Raw genomic sequence first — 11,910 nt, 5'->3', positions numbered from 1 at the left:
GATCGGCGCGCGCAAGGCTATGAATTTTGTATAGCCGGCGTGCGCCGAGCCGCGCAGCCTACCCCGTTCCCTCCAAGGCCGCTCCGAAATCGGAGCGGCCTCGGAGGGAACTTTCCTTTGCCCTCCCCTCACCTTCCCCTCCCTTCCCCTACCTAACCCACCCGCCCGGCCCTGTCTAAAACCCCCCCCTTACCTTTGTCGGGGGATTTACGCCTCCCGGAGGGAGGGAGGGAGGCGTAAATCCCCGCGCGCCAGCGGGCCTCCTGCGCGCCGGGCCGCGACCTGGGGGCGGGTACGGAGGGCGCGGCCACGCCCCCGGGCCGTAGCCACGCCCCTGTACCCGCCCCCAAAACGCTGCCGACACGCCCCCGAAACGCCGCGACGCCCGGGCCCGCCCCCGACACGCCCCTGACACGCCCCCCCTCCGAGAACCCCGGGACTTACGCGAGTCCCGGGGCTCTGCGCGCGCCGGGAGGCCTATGTAAAATAGGCTTCCCGGCGCGCAGGGCCCTGCTCGCGTAAATCCGCCCGGTTTTGGGCGGATTTACGCGAGCAGGGCTCTGAAAATCCGCCCCTATCCATGTAGATGTGAAATTAAGAAGGATGAACACATATATGTTTTTTATCAGATTGATCAGATTCAACAAGGGTCCACCCCTGAGTGCAGCAGGTTGCCAAAGCCATGGATTCGGCGGAGTGTCCCACCTCCAGGGCCCTACCAGGACTGGCCACTACAGGGGGTTAGAGTAGGGCTAAGGGTGGGGGGAGGTTAGGGGAAGGGGTGGGGAGGTCAGGTTAGGGGGAAGGGAACAGGGAAAGGCAGCACGGCTTGGCGCGCACAAGGTGTATAATTGTGCATCCCCTTGTGCGCACCGATCCCCGATTTTATAACATGCGCTCGCCTGCACGCGCATGTTATAAAATCGGGCATACATGTGCGCGCGCCGGGTAGCACATGCACACGTAGGTCGCGCGCGCTTCTTTTAAAATCTACCCCATAGGCTTTAGGTTACATTTTCAGCATGAGCTTCTGCATGCAGGTTTACGCTGAAAATGACCATGTAAGTGCCCTGGTACGCATACAAACTCAACTGTGCACACTCTGGGTAAGCACCCCTCAGCTCTGCCCTCAATTCCAGCCGCAGAACATCTCTCCCCAGTGTGCATAAAAGAACGTGTGATAGTGGCTTATGCACATACATTTGATAATCCACCTTTCCCTAAAGAAGATAAGCCCAAAGTGGATTTCATAAAGTATTAAGGCATTGAATTCATAAGTAATGGATGTTTACCTGATGAAGTAATTCAAAATAGAACTACTTTGTCCTTCTGTAATTTTATTTGTGTATTGATCTATGTACCTTCTATACAACAGATGACATAAGTGCCTTTCCCAAGAGCTCTCTTGGAGCAGTCATTGCTAATGACTTTATTGCATTTATGCAAACAAAATAAGCATTGAGTCATACTATACATCACTTTTCTTTGACTCCCATTATGTATGCTATTTGAGTTTCATTTAAGGAAAAAAAGTTAAATGACCTTTTAATGTTAAAGTTAACTTCGACGTCACTGTACATTTAGCTAAATTAGAGATCAATGCAGTCAAATAAGTGGGTACCATCCAGGCAAATTTTTAGCACAAATATTTGCTTACTCACGCAGTAAAAAAGTGTTATTGTGGAATGCAGCAAGCAAATAGCATGCAAATGTGACACGAATTTAAAAAAAAGAGTAAAACCAAAAACCACATGAGTTAAACAGAAAATCCGCACTAAATCCAGAGCAAAAGCAGGTGAAATCCTTTTTTTGGATTTTATGAAAGTCCAAGGGCACACAAAAGAATTTCTGTCTGTCCCTCCTGTTACCTACCAGGCAGGGATCTAGAGCCAGCTAGTGGGGAACAAAAGATTCCCCACACGGGCATCATAATCGTCAGAGCACTCGAGTCAGCTTTCAAAGCACCCGGGGATGGGTGAGCATTAGTGCAGAGCTAGAGTTATAGACAAGCATCTCTGGTCTGGAAAGTGGCCTGTATTTCCAGTGCATGAATAGGAGCCTCAGGCAAGGAAAATCCTTTTTCTTTCTTTGCAAAATCTGCCACTATGATGGGGAAAGGGAGCTGAGCATGTTTTTCTCCAGTGCAGCACTCTCCACACTCAATTTTTGTCATGGACCCTGCCCGCGGGTCCCCCCGCGAGCAGGCACTGCTCACCTTTCTGTCCTGGCCGACGCGGCTGGTGCCGCTGGAGTCGGGCCTTCTGTTGCGGCTGGAAATGCGGACTTTCCTGCTCCCTGCAGCCCGGAGGCCGCCCATCATGTTCCTCCTTTGTCGCGGTGGTGCCGCGGACTTGTCTGCCCTTCTGCCTCTCTCTTTGCGGCCGGAAGCCACTGCCGACGCAGTCTACCTCTTTGCGGCGTGGAGGCCGCATCCCCAGGCTCGAGTGGCGGCTGGTGCCACCCCCGGGGTTCCCTGCAGCAGCTGGAGCCGCTGCCGTCATCTGCTTCTCAGGCCAGCCCTGTGTCTGTGACGCCGACGTTCCATGCAGGCCGCTGTCTGCGGTCCTGCACAGCTTCTTCCTGCTTCCCTTAGACGCCGGCACATGCCTCTTCACAGAATTTAAAGGGCCAGCCACAGGAAGTGTGGCTGACCCCACCTATGGACTGATTTCCTGCCTAGCCCTATAAAAGGGCTATCTTCACAGTACGTCTTCACCTTGCATTGGAGTTACTTCACTCTGGAGGCTCCTGCCTGCCAGAGCTCCGTCAGGTCTTCTATCTTCTCCATAGAGTTCCTCGTCTCGTCTGTTCCTCGTCATGCCATGTCTTCGGGCCTGAGGTCCTCATCCAGGTGTCCTGGTGTCTCGTCTTGATCCTCCTCTTCCTGATGTCCCAGGTTCCTTGGTGTCCTGCCCTTCTTGGTGTTTGCTTCAGTGCTCCTGAGCCTTCTGGTACCTGTCAGACCCGACTCTCTCGGATGACGTCTTTCCCAGGCTGGAGTGGCCTGCAGGTGGACTGGTGTCCTGTGATCCTGAGCCGTCTCGTCCTGCCAGCCTTTGTGGAGCTCCGGGCGACTTATGGCTCCGTCGTCGAAGTTCTGCCTTGGCTGGATTCTTCCCTGTGCTCGTCCCGTTCTCAGTGTGGTCCGTGACCAGGCCTCCTCGGGCTGTGTAGGGCGCGCAGTGGGACAGAGTGGTCCGCGACCAGTCCCGCAGGTGGACTGTATAGGGCGCCCTGAGACAGTGCCAATGTCCTTCCGCCCAATCTTTCGTCTCATCTGGACTTCGTCAAGTTCCTCGTCTCGTCCCGGATGCCGTTGCATCAGTCTTGGTATCATGTGAACGTCTTGTTCCTGATGTCATTGCATCAACCGTGGTCCGGGATGCCGTCGCATCGACCATTGGTCTGTGATGTCTTCGCATCAGCCTTGGTGTCATGTCTTCAACTACCTTGGTGTCATGTCTTGTGCCAGCCCTCGTCTCTGATGCCGTCCGCATCAGCCTTGGTGTTATATCTTCGTCTGCGATGCCGTAGCATCAACCTTGGTGTTATGTCTTCATATCAAGGCCCGTCTGCCCTCATCCTCAGGCCAGGCCTGCTGCTCCATGCTGATCCAAGCGGCAGGTCCGAAAGGGCTTGGAATGGTCAGAGGACCATTCACATTCCAACATCATCCTGTTGTTGGCCTTGGGAGCTTGCAGGCCTGGCAAAGGGTAAGACCGTCTGCCATAGTGGAACACGCCGTCAACCCTCGGTTCGGTCCTGGATCCGTCTGGGTTCGGGCTGAGGCCCAAGGGCACACTAAAACACCCTCGCTATGTAACAGAATGCAAGGCCTTTCGAGGCCGTTCACGTAACAGAATGCAAGGCCTTTCAAGGCCATTCTTAACAGAATGCAAGGCCTTTCGAGGCTGTCCACATAACAGTTTTAAGAGTTGCCCACTCCAAATGTCTAGAAAATGAGACAGGAGGGAGAGGAAGAGACAGGAGGGAGAGACAGGAGGGAGAGGAAAAAAAATACATCTGAAGATTTTCATTAATGTCTTTTCAAAAATATGTATTTCCTTGCCAGGGTATACAGCAATGTGTTCTGCAGCTGCACAGAGGGGAGAGTAGAAGAGAGCTCTATGTCTGCCTCCCTCAGCCATTGTAACAAAAGAGTCAGGGCTGCTACTGCAGCTACCAGGGAGCTAAAGCAGCTGGCTCATATCCTAACATCCTCAGCAGCAAGGGTGGCAGCTTCCTCTACCCCTAGTTCATGAGTAAGCAGACTTCCATGTTCTAGTCTTCTGGTCTGTTTTCTCTGTCCTTGTAAATAATCTCTGTTTGCTGGTAGATAGGACTTCCCAGCCTCCTTGCTTCCTCCCGTGATTATAGGGGACAACTTTCAAACCATGTGGGGAGATGTAAAGTCTGCAGGTACTTTTTACTCTCAAACTTTATGGCAGTTTTCACACTTAAGTTTTTCCTTTGAGAAATGATTCAGAGAACGTAGCCCACATGGATTTCCACCTGCTATTTCTGTGGGTACTTTTTCCGGCAGAATTTAAGAGCATACTTTTTGAAAGTTGAGAGTCGACTTGTAAATTCTGACTCCTCCCCCGGAACGCCTCTCCAGATGTGCACACACATTTATGTGCTTAGTCAATCTATTTGTGTTAAAGTATGCGCCCACAGGTTGATCGATTTTCAAGAGCTGATTATGCAGGCGAAGCAGTGATTTCTGCTTCAGCAGTGTATGTATATGTTTCTTTAGTAGGCTGCCACCTTATGTCATCTTTAGGTATTGATTAGTTTAGAGTCTCTGCATATTGTAAAGCTCTTTTTCCTGATTGTTAGTTGCTGTTTGAATGTTTCATGCTTCCTACAGGGTCTGTTCCTGTTTGCTCTCTCTCTCCCTCTATACTTTTCTCCTCTCCCTATTGGTCCCTTCAATCAAGGAATGCCTGGGATATTTTATTTCCTGCAGAGATTTTCAATTGAAAGGCAGGCTAACAGCTTGTTCCAATCCTCTTTTGGGCACTGAGAAACATCATATTTTCACCTTTTATTTACTATTAACTTACAGCTACTGCCAACTTTCAGAGAAACTTATTACAGCTGTATCAGTTTCATCAATCTGTTTTGCTATTCTTGGGATCTTCTCATCTATGGTGAGTGTTAAATTGTTCTTTACTCAAATAAATGTTTTTGGCAATCAAAAATTGAGTTTATCTGATATCTGCAGCTGGGGAAGAGAAAGAGATTTATCTGACTGTCTAGGAGTTCAAGCTAGACATCAAACGCCAAAGGCAGGACAGGGTGCTTGATCCCGCATAAATGCCTTTGAACATTGCCCTCCCCAAGATTGAGTCCTGATAGAGGGCAAAGATCTCAGCTGTGCACTCTCAATCCAGAAAAACTATGTGTGTTATCATTTTTGACATATTAGAGATAATTGACATACAGTAAGTTGAAGTATTAGGGGATTAGTGCAGTGCAATTTCTGTGTTTGCCACTATATTCAGAAAAAGTTTGCAAAAGCTTTGGTGTTACTTTTTCTGTGTTCGGTTTTCTAGGTTAAAGAGGGAAGTTAACAAACTTACAGCTGATCTAGAGTTCATTAAAAGAATAACTGAAGAAGTACTTTACCCAGCATTCCTGGCACTCAGGCCTCCAAAAAGGAGGGTGAGGGAGAACTCTGATTCTGATGCTTACCATTCCTGTTCCTCTACGGAGTTTTACCATACACCTGTGAAGCAGAAGCAGCCTCTGGGGTCACCAAGATTAGGGACTGAATTTGAAGAGGGGATACTATGTAGCAAGGACTTGGAAAAAATGGCAGAGACAGTCACCCAAAGGAAAAATAAACAGATTCTGGTCGTGGACTCTATATATAGAGATATATTGTGCTGGGTAATAACTATGAGGTGAGGGAAGTTATTTCCCTTCTGTGTTCTAAATCTCTTCGGGATGGGCAGTGAATCCAGATGTTAGCTAGCAAAATGCAAATGAGGAGGTGATCTAGACATCATTGTTCATCTCATTGAAAATGGCCTATTATTTCTTTATTTGAGATACCATAAGTACTCATGAGTTAATAATGATTCACAAACAGTTCAAGGTAATAGGGAGGGATCTTGGACAGATGATTTCATCCATGACTTTCTCAGAAGAGCTATCTGTATATGACCAGGGAGTAGGAAGAATTGTTCTCACAAAGTACTTCAATTTATGGTTGAAATATTTGTGCATGGAAGGAGGCTTGGGGTATGATGGAGATTGGGGATGCACCTGGGAGGATACAAATCTATGGAGAGAGAGTGGTTTCTAGCCATCCAGGAAAGCTGTTAATGTTCTTGGCCATCATTTCAAGTCTTACTTAGACCAGTTTTGAACTAAGCATGGAGAGGAGGCATAGATTTCTCTATTTCACAAGCAGAAGCAGTTGATGTAAATAAATAAGGTAAACAACTGAACAGATAAAAGTCTAAACTCAACCATGCAACAAATTATAGGAAACACTAGCAATCAGAAATAGATGACAGAACTAAGAAGACAATTAATGTAAAAACGAGAAGAGAACAAAAGGAAATTAGGAGTGACAAAGACAGGGCATCATTTTGGACAGTCGTGGGCAAATGCTCAAAGTCTTGTAAACAATATGCAGTGTTGGATGAGTTTATTCCACAAATCTTGGTGTAATAAAATCTGGAATTGGTATGTGGCTAAAAGACAAAATAGAGAAAAGCGGTGTGGGTTGGTTCTTTATAATATGAATGCAACAGCAGCCATTGAAATACAGAGAGAGCAGGGAGAGCTGAATTACTCTATGTTGCCCTATAAAAAGCTAAGAAAATGTCTGTGTACATGGGAAAATTATTCAGTAGCACCTCTGGCACAGGAAAAGAAGTACCCATATGAGAGGAATCACAAAGGGGAGTCTGTATTTGTAGGAGTCTTCAACCAGCCAGATGTGAACTCAACAATCAATTACTGACTTTAAGAGGGTTTATCGTTTATGTCCTTTAAAGAGTAATTTTCAAACAGCTTGCATAGCTGCAAAGTCTGTAGGAACTTTTAACTGCAGACTTTGCACCAGTTCTCAAAGGGAAAGGATGGGCATATTTTTATTTGAATATTACCTATTGAAAAAGTACCCACACATATTTGCACCTTCTTTTTTTTTAAAGTCTTTTCCCCTTTCAAATAATATGCATAGTTTTCAAAATACAAAACTACATGTGTTGTTGCTTCCCACAACTTAATCCCATCTCTGAGCCTACCTACTTTTTCCATGGGCAAAAGTGTGTGCAGTGTTGATGCCTGCATGTACTTTTACCACAGAGAATGGAAAATGCTGGCAATTTTCAGACACCTTGTTTACCTAGATTAATGGCTTTTGGAAATTGCCCTCTTACTGACTTCAAGAGAGCATGTGATAAGCAGAGAAAATCCATAGTTGCAAAAAAGTGAAGAGATAGCAGAAGAATTAGTAATTTGGTCTGTCTGGCAGACTTCAAGTGCAGTAAAAATAGAAGTCCTAGCAGAAATACAGCAGTCATAGAGCTTGGTCTGTCTGGTAGGCTATGTATGCCATCCAGGAAGACCACAATGACCTGGGAAATAGGATTTCCAGGCAACAGCCATGCTGGTGTTGGTGGTAAATTGGATTTGTGGTTAGGCATTGAAGGAAAATGGAGAGATGCTGGGGGTGAACAAAATAGATGATCTGGAATGCATTGGTCAGCTATCCAGACAGATGGAGTACAAAGTAAGAAGATATTTTGCATGATCTTAATTAGTGAGGATATCCTACAGGCTGTCATGATGTTTGACTGATACAACATACTGCCAAAAGAGTCTGCAAGGAGAAGAAAAGGTGACATTAGATGATTACTCTGCCAGCCCTAGCACATCCATCCCATTAAAGCCAAACAGGGAAATATGCTGGCCCTAACTTTGGAGGACATTGGCATTCAATTGTTTCCCCTCTGAGCATGCTGCAGTGTTGGATCCATGGGAGTACTGCTGAATATACCTGGCTATCTTAAAGGTAGCCGGATAAGTATATCCGTTAGCAGTGTGCATTCGCTTGCAAAGTATTGGCTATCCGCAATGTATATGCCATATTTGTTGTATTCGTGGGGGTCATGAAACATATGACGAACCCCTACGAATACAAAGTATCACTAACGAATAAACCCCCACCCTCCTGACCCCTCCAAGACTTGCCAAAATCCCTGGTGGTCCAGCAGGGGTCCTGGAGCGATCTCCTGCACTCGGGCCGTCGGCTGCCAGTATTCAAAATGGCGCCGATAGCCTTTGCCCTTACTATGTCACAGGGGCTACCGGTGTCATTGGTCGGCCCCTGTCACATGGTAGGAGCACAAGATGGCGCTGGGCATCCATTGCTTCTACCATATGACTACTGAATGGGATGAATCCATCCCTGCTGCACATCCCTAATATCTGGCTAACTTTAGGATAGTTCTACGGCACTACCAGAGTTAACCAAATATTGGAGTTATCTGCATAAATTATGCGACTATCTCTTCTCCTCCCCGTAACGCCTCCGACTAATGCAACTAAATTTTAGCCAGCAAATAATGAGTTATGTGAATAGAATATAGCTGTAGACGGTATTTAATATCTCAGGTTAGCCATTCAGACAGATACATTTTCAGTTATCTGTCTAAATGGCTTTTGAATATCATCCTCTTCAGAATATCTACAATGGTCTTTGGATGGATAAACCACATGAAGAATTTTCTTTTCCTTTTATTTTTAAGGAGGTTTAATTATCCTGCTTTGGTAATGGTAATTACATTATTATGCCCCCAGTGGGGCACCACCACCACCATTTAAATTTGTATTTTCAGACAAAAGGGCAAGAAGCTCAAACTCTGTGTTTGATTAAGCTATGATCTTGTCTAAAAGGCCATCAAAGAGAGCAATGATCTTCAATACATTCTTTTTAAATATTCCCATATAGGTTTTACCTACAAAAATTAACAAAAAAGAATGTATTGAAGATATATGAGCAGCAGTGAATATATTTTGTGCTCTCCTGAAGAAGCCTGCAAAAAGGCGAAACATGTTGGGAGGATGAAGAGAGTATAAAAATATTACAAGAATTCAAGTGAGAAGAGATTGTGATCGTTGGTAGCGATGTAAAATTCTACAGCATAAGAAGAATTTATTTCTGCTCTTGTGAAGCTATTTTGAAAAGAAGGGAGTGTTTGTAAAATTTCAATACACAAGAAAAGATCTGAAAAATGTTTTTAGAAAATAAGGGGCGGATTTTAAAAGCCCTGCTCGCATAAATCTGCCCGGATTTATGCGAGCAGGGCCTTGCGCGCCGGCACGCCTATTTTCCATAGGCCTGCCGGCACGCGCAGAGCCCCGGGACTCGCGTAAGCCCTGGGGTTTTTTGTCGGGGGCGTGTCGGGGGCGGGGCCGATCGACGCGGCGTTTTGGGGGCAGGACATGGCGTTTTGGGGGCGGGCCCGGGGGCATGGTTTCGGCCCGGGGCGGTCCGGGGGCGTGGCCGCACCCTCCGGAACCGCCCCCGGGTTGCGTCTCGGCGCGCCAGCGGCCCGCTGGCGCGCATTGATTTACGCCTCCGGATTCATCGACAAAGGAAGGGGGGAGTTTAGATAGGACCGGGGGGGGGGTGGGTTAGGTAGAGGAAGGGAGGGGAAGGTGAGGGGAGGGCGAAAGAGAGTTCCCTCCGAGGCCGCTCCGATTTCGGAGCGGCCTTGGAGGAAACGGAGGCAGGCTGCGCGGCTCGGCGCGCGCCGGCTGCCCAAAATCGGCAGCCTTGCGCGCGCCGATCCTGGATTTTAGCAGATACGCGCGGCTACGCGCGTATCTGCTAAAATCCAGCGTACTTTTGTTTGCGACTGGTGCGCCAACAAAAGTACGCGAACGCGCATTGTTTTAAAATCTACCCCTATATGTGTAAATGATGGAAGTATGAATGGTTTGTAAGTAGGAGTTGGGAATTTTTTATCCGTATTCTTTGGGTCTATTTGGCGTTTAGAAGATTTTTAAAGAGGTTATTTCTATAATATTTTTGGAAAAATAAATAAAGATTTATAATATATTATATGTCACTATATGATATTTTTTTTGATTATTTGTGTGATATATTATTGATTGCCAGTGTATTTGTAGCAGTTGTATCAAAAGCATAAAAGTTATTTGGTTAAGGATTGTAATCCCCAAGCCTTCTGTTAAGTGTAGTAATTGCCGCACCATGCAGATTACCCCATATACTCTTTTCTTCATAGCCAACTTCTAACCTTTAGGGATCCAGAGTGTCTATCCCATGCCATTTTGAATTTGTTTACTGATTTCGTCCTCACCACCACTCTGGAAGGGTATTCCAGGCATCCACCACCCCTTCCTTGAAGAAATATTTCCTGATCTGAGTCATCCCCGTGCAGTTTCACTTCATGACCCCTAATTCTACTGTTTGCTTTCCGATGGAAAGGTTCAGATTTTTTACCTCATTAAAACCTTTCAGGTATCTGAAGGTCTGTATCATATCTCCCCTGCACCTCCTCTCTTCCAGGGGATACATAGTTAAATCCTTCAGCTTCTAAATCTTCCGATACAGACCCCCACACCATTTTGGTCACCCTTCTCTGGACCGCCTCCATTCTGTCTCTATCCTTTTTTAGATATGGCATCCAGACCTGAACACAGTATTCCAGGTGAGGCCTCACCAAGGATCTGTAAAGGGAATTATCACCTCCTTTTTCTTGATTATTTCTCTGTCTATGCAGCCCAGCATTCTCCCAGTCCGAGCAGCTTTTAAACTACTACATGGGGGAAAGCTGAGAGTTGCTCAGCAGCACATATTTCAGAGGGAGGTATCTTCAAAGAATTCTAAATTATCAGGGGAGTTAGTGCACCCTAATAGAGAAGTTCCAATAAAAACATACATAGCCCTTTTGCCTAAAGTAAAGAATAGATTGAGTTTAAGGATTCCAATTTATATCTGTCAACTGCTAGGAAAGCTATATATAGAAATAAAAAATGTTCCTTGAAATGTCTGTATGCTGCCAGAAGTCTAAAAAGTAAGATTGGGGAGTTAGAATATATAATATTGAATGAAGAGATAGACTTAATTGGCATCTCAGAGACCTAGTGGAAGGAGGATGACCAATGGGACAGTGCTATACCAGGGTATAAATTATATCACAATATAGGACCAGATTTTAAAAGCCCTACACGTGTAAATCCAGAGGATTTAAGCGCTTGTGTGTGTGGTGGGGGTGTTACTGCATGCTGGGCCTATTTTATAAAAGCCCAGCGACGTGCATAAAGACCCGGGATCGCCTCGTCACGCCAAGCGCATTTTAGAAAGGGCCCGGCCACGCACGAATCTCCTGGTACACGCAGAAGTGCCAGGCCAGCAAAAAGGAGTGGGCTGGGGAGCAGGGTCTGGGTGTGGCAGGGGCCAACCGGGACAGCAGCATTAGGCCCTGTCCTGGGGAAGCGTGCGCTGGAGGCCAGTATTTAATTTTCATCCGAAGAGGAAGTAAGTAATGAAAGAAAAAAAAATAGAGTAGTCTTAGTTTAGGGGTCGGGGAGGAGAGGGGAAAAGGGAGGAAGGGTAGGTAGGAGTATTAAGAAAGTTCCCTCCTAGTCCGCTCCTTATTGGGGGATGCAGCTATTTTATAACTTGTGCGCATATATGCGTGCATATTATAAAATAGGCTGGTCGTTTGCACGTGTGCCAAATTTTAAATGAACACTTGCAAGTGTGTGTAAATGCTGCTTCTACCATGTAGATAGGGAAATTTTAAAAGGGTTGCACACCGATGCCATTTCCAGTTTTGCCAGTTAGCCTTCAGTCAATAATTAGGTCTTCCTATCGCCCCTGATTTAATAGCCTTCACTTCCACCTGTTAGCCCTGA

The sequence above is a fragment of the Rhinatrema bivittatum genome, chromosome 1, assembly GCF_901001135.1.
Source record: "Rhinatrema bivittatum chromosome 1, aRhiBiv1.1, whole genome shotgun sequence".
Lineage (NCBI taxonomy): Eukaryota > Metazoa > Chordata > Amphibia > Gymnophiona > Rhinatrematidae > Rhinatrema > Rhinatrema bivittatum.
This window is presented reverse-complemented; position numbering follows the sequence as displayed.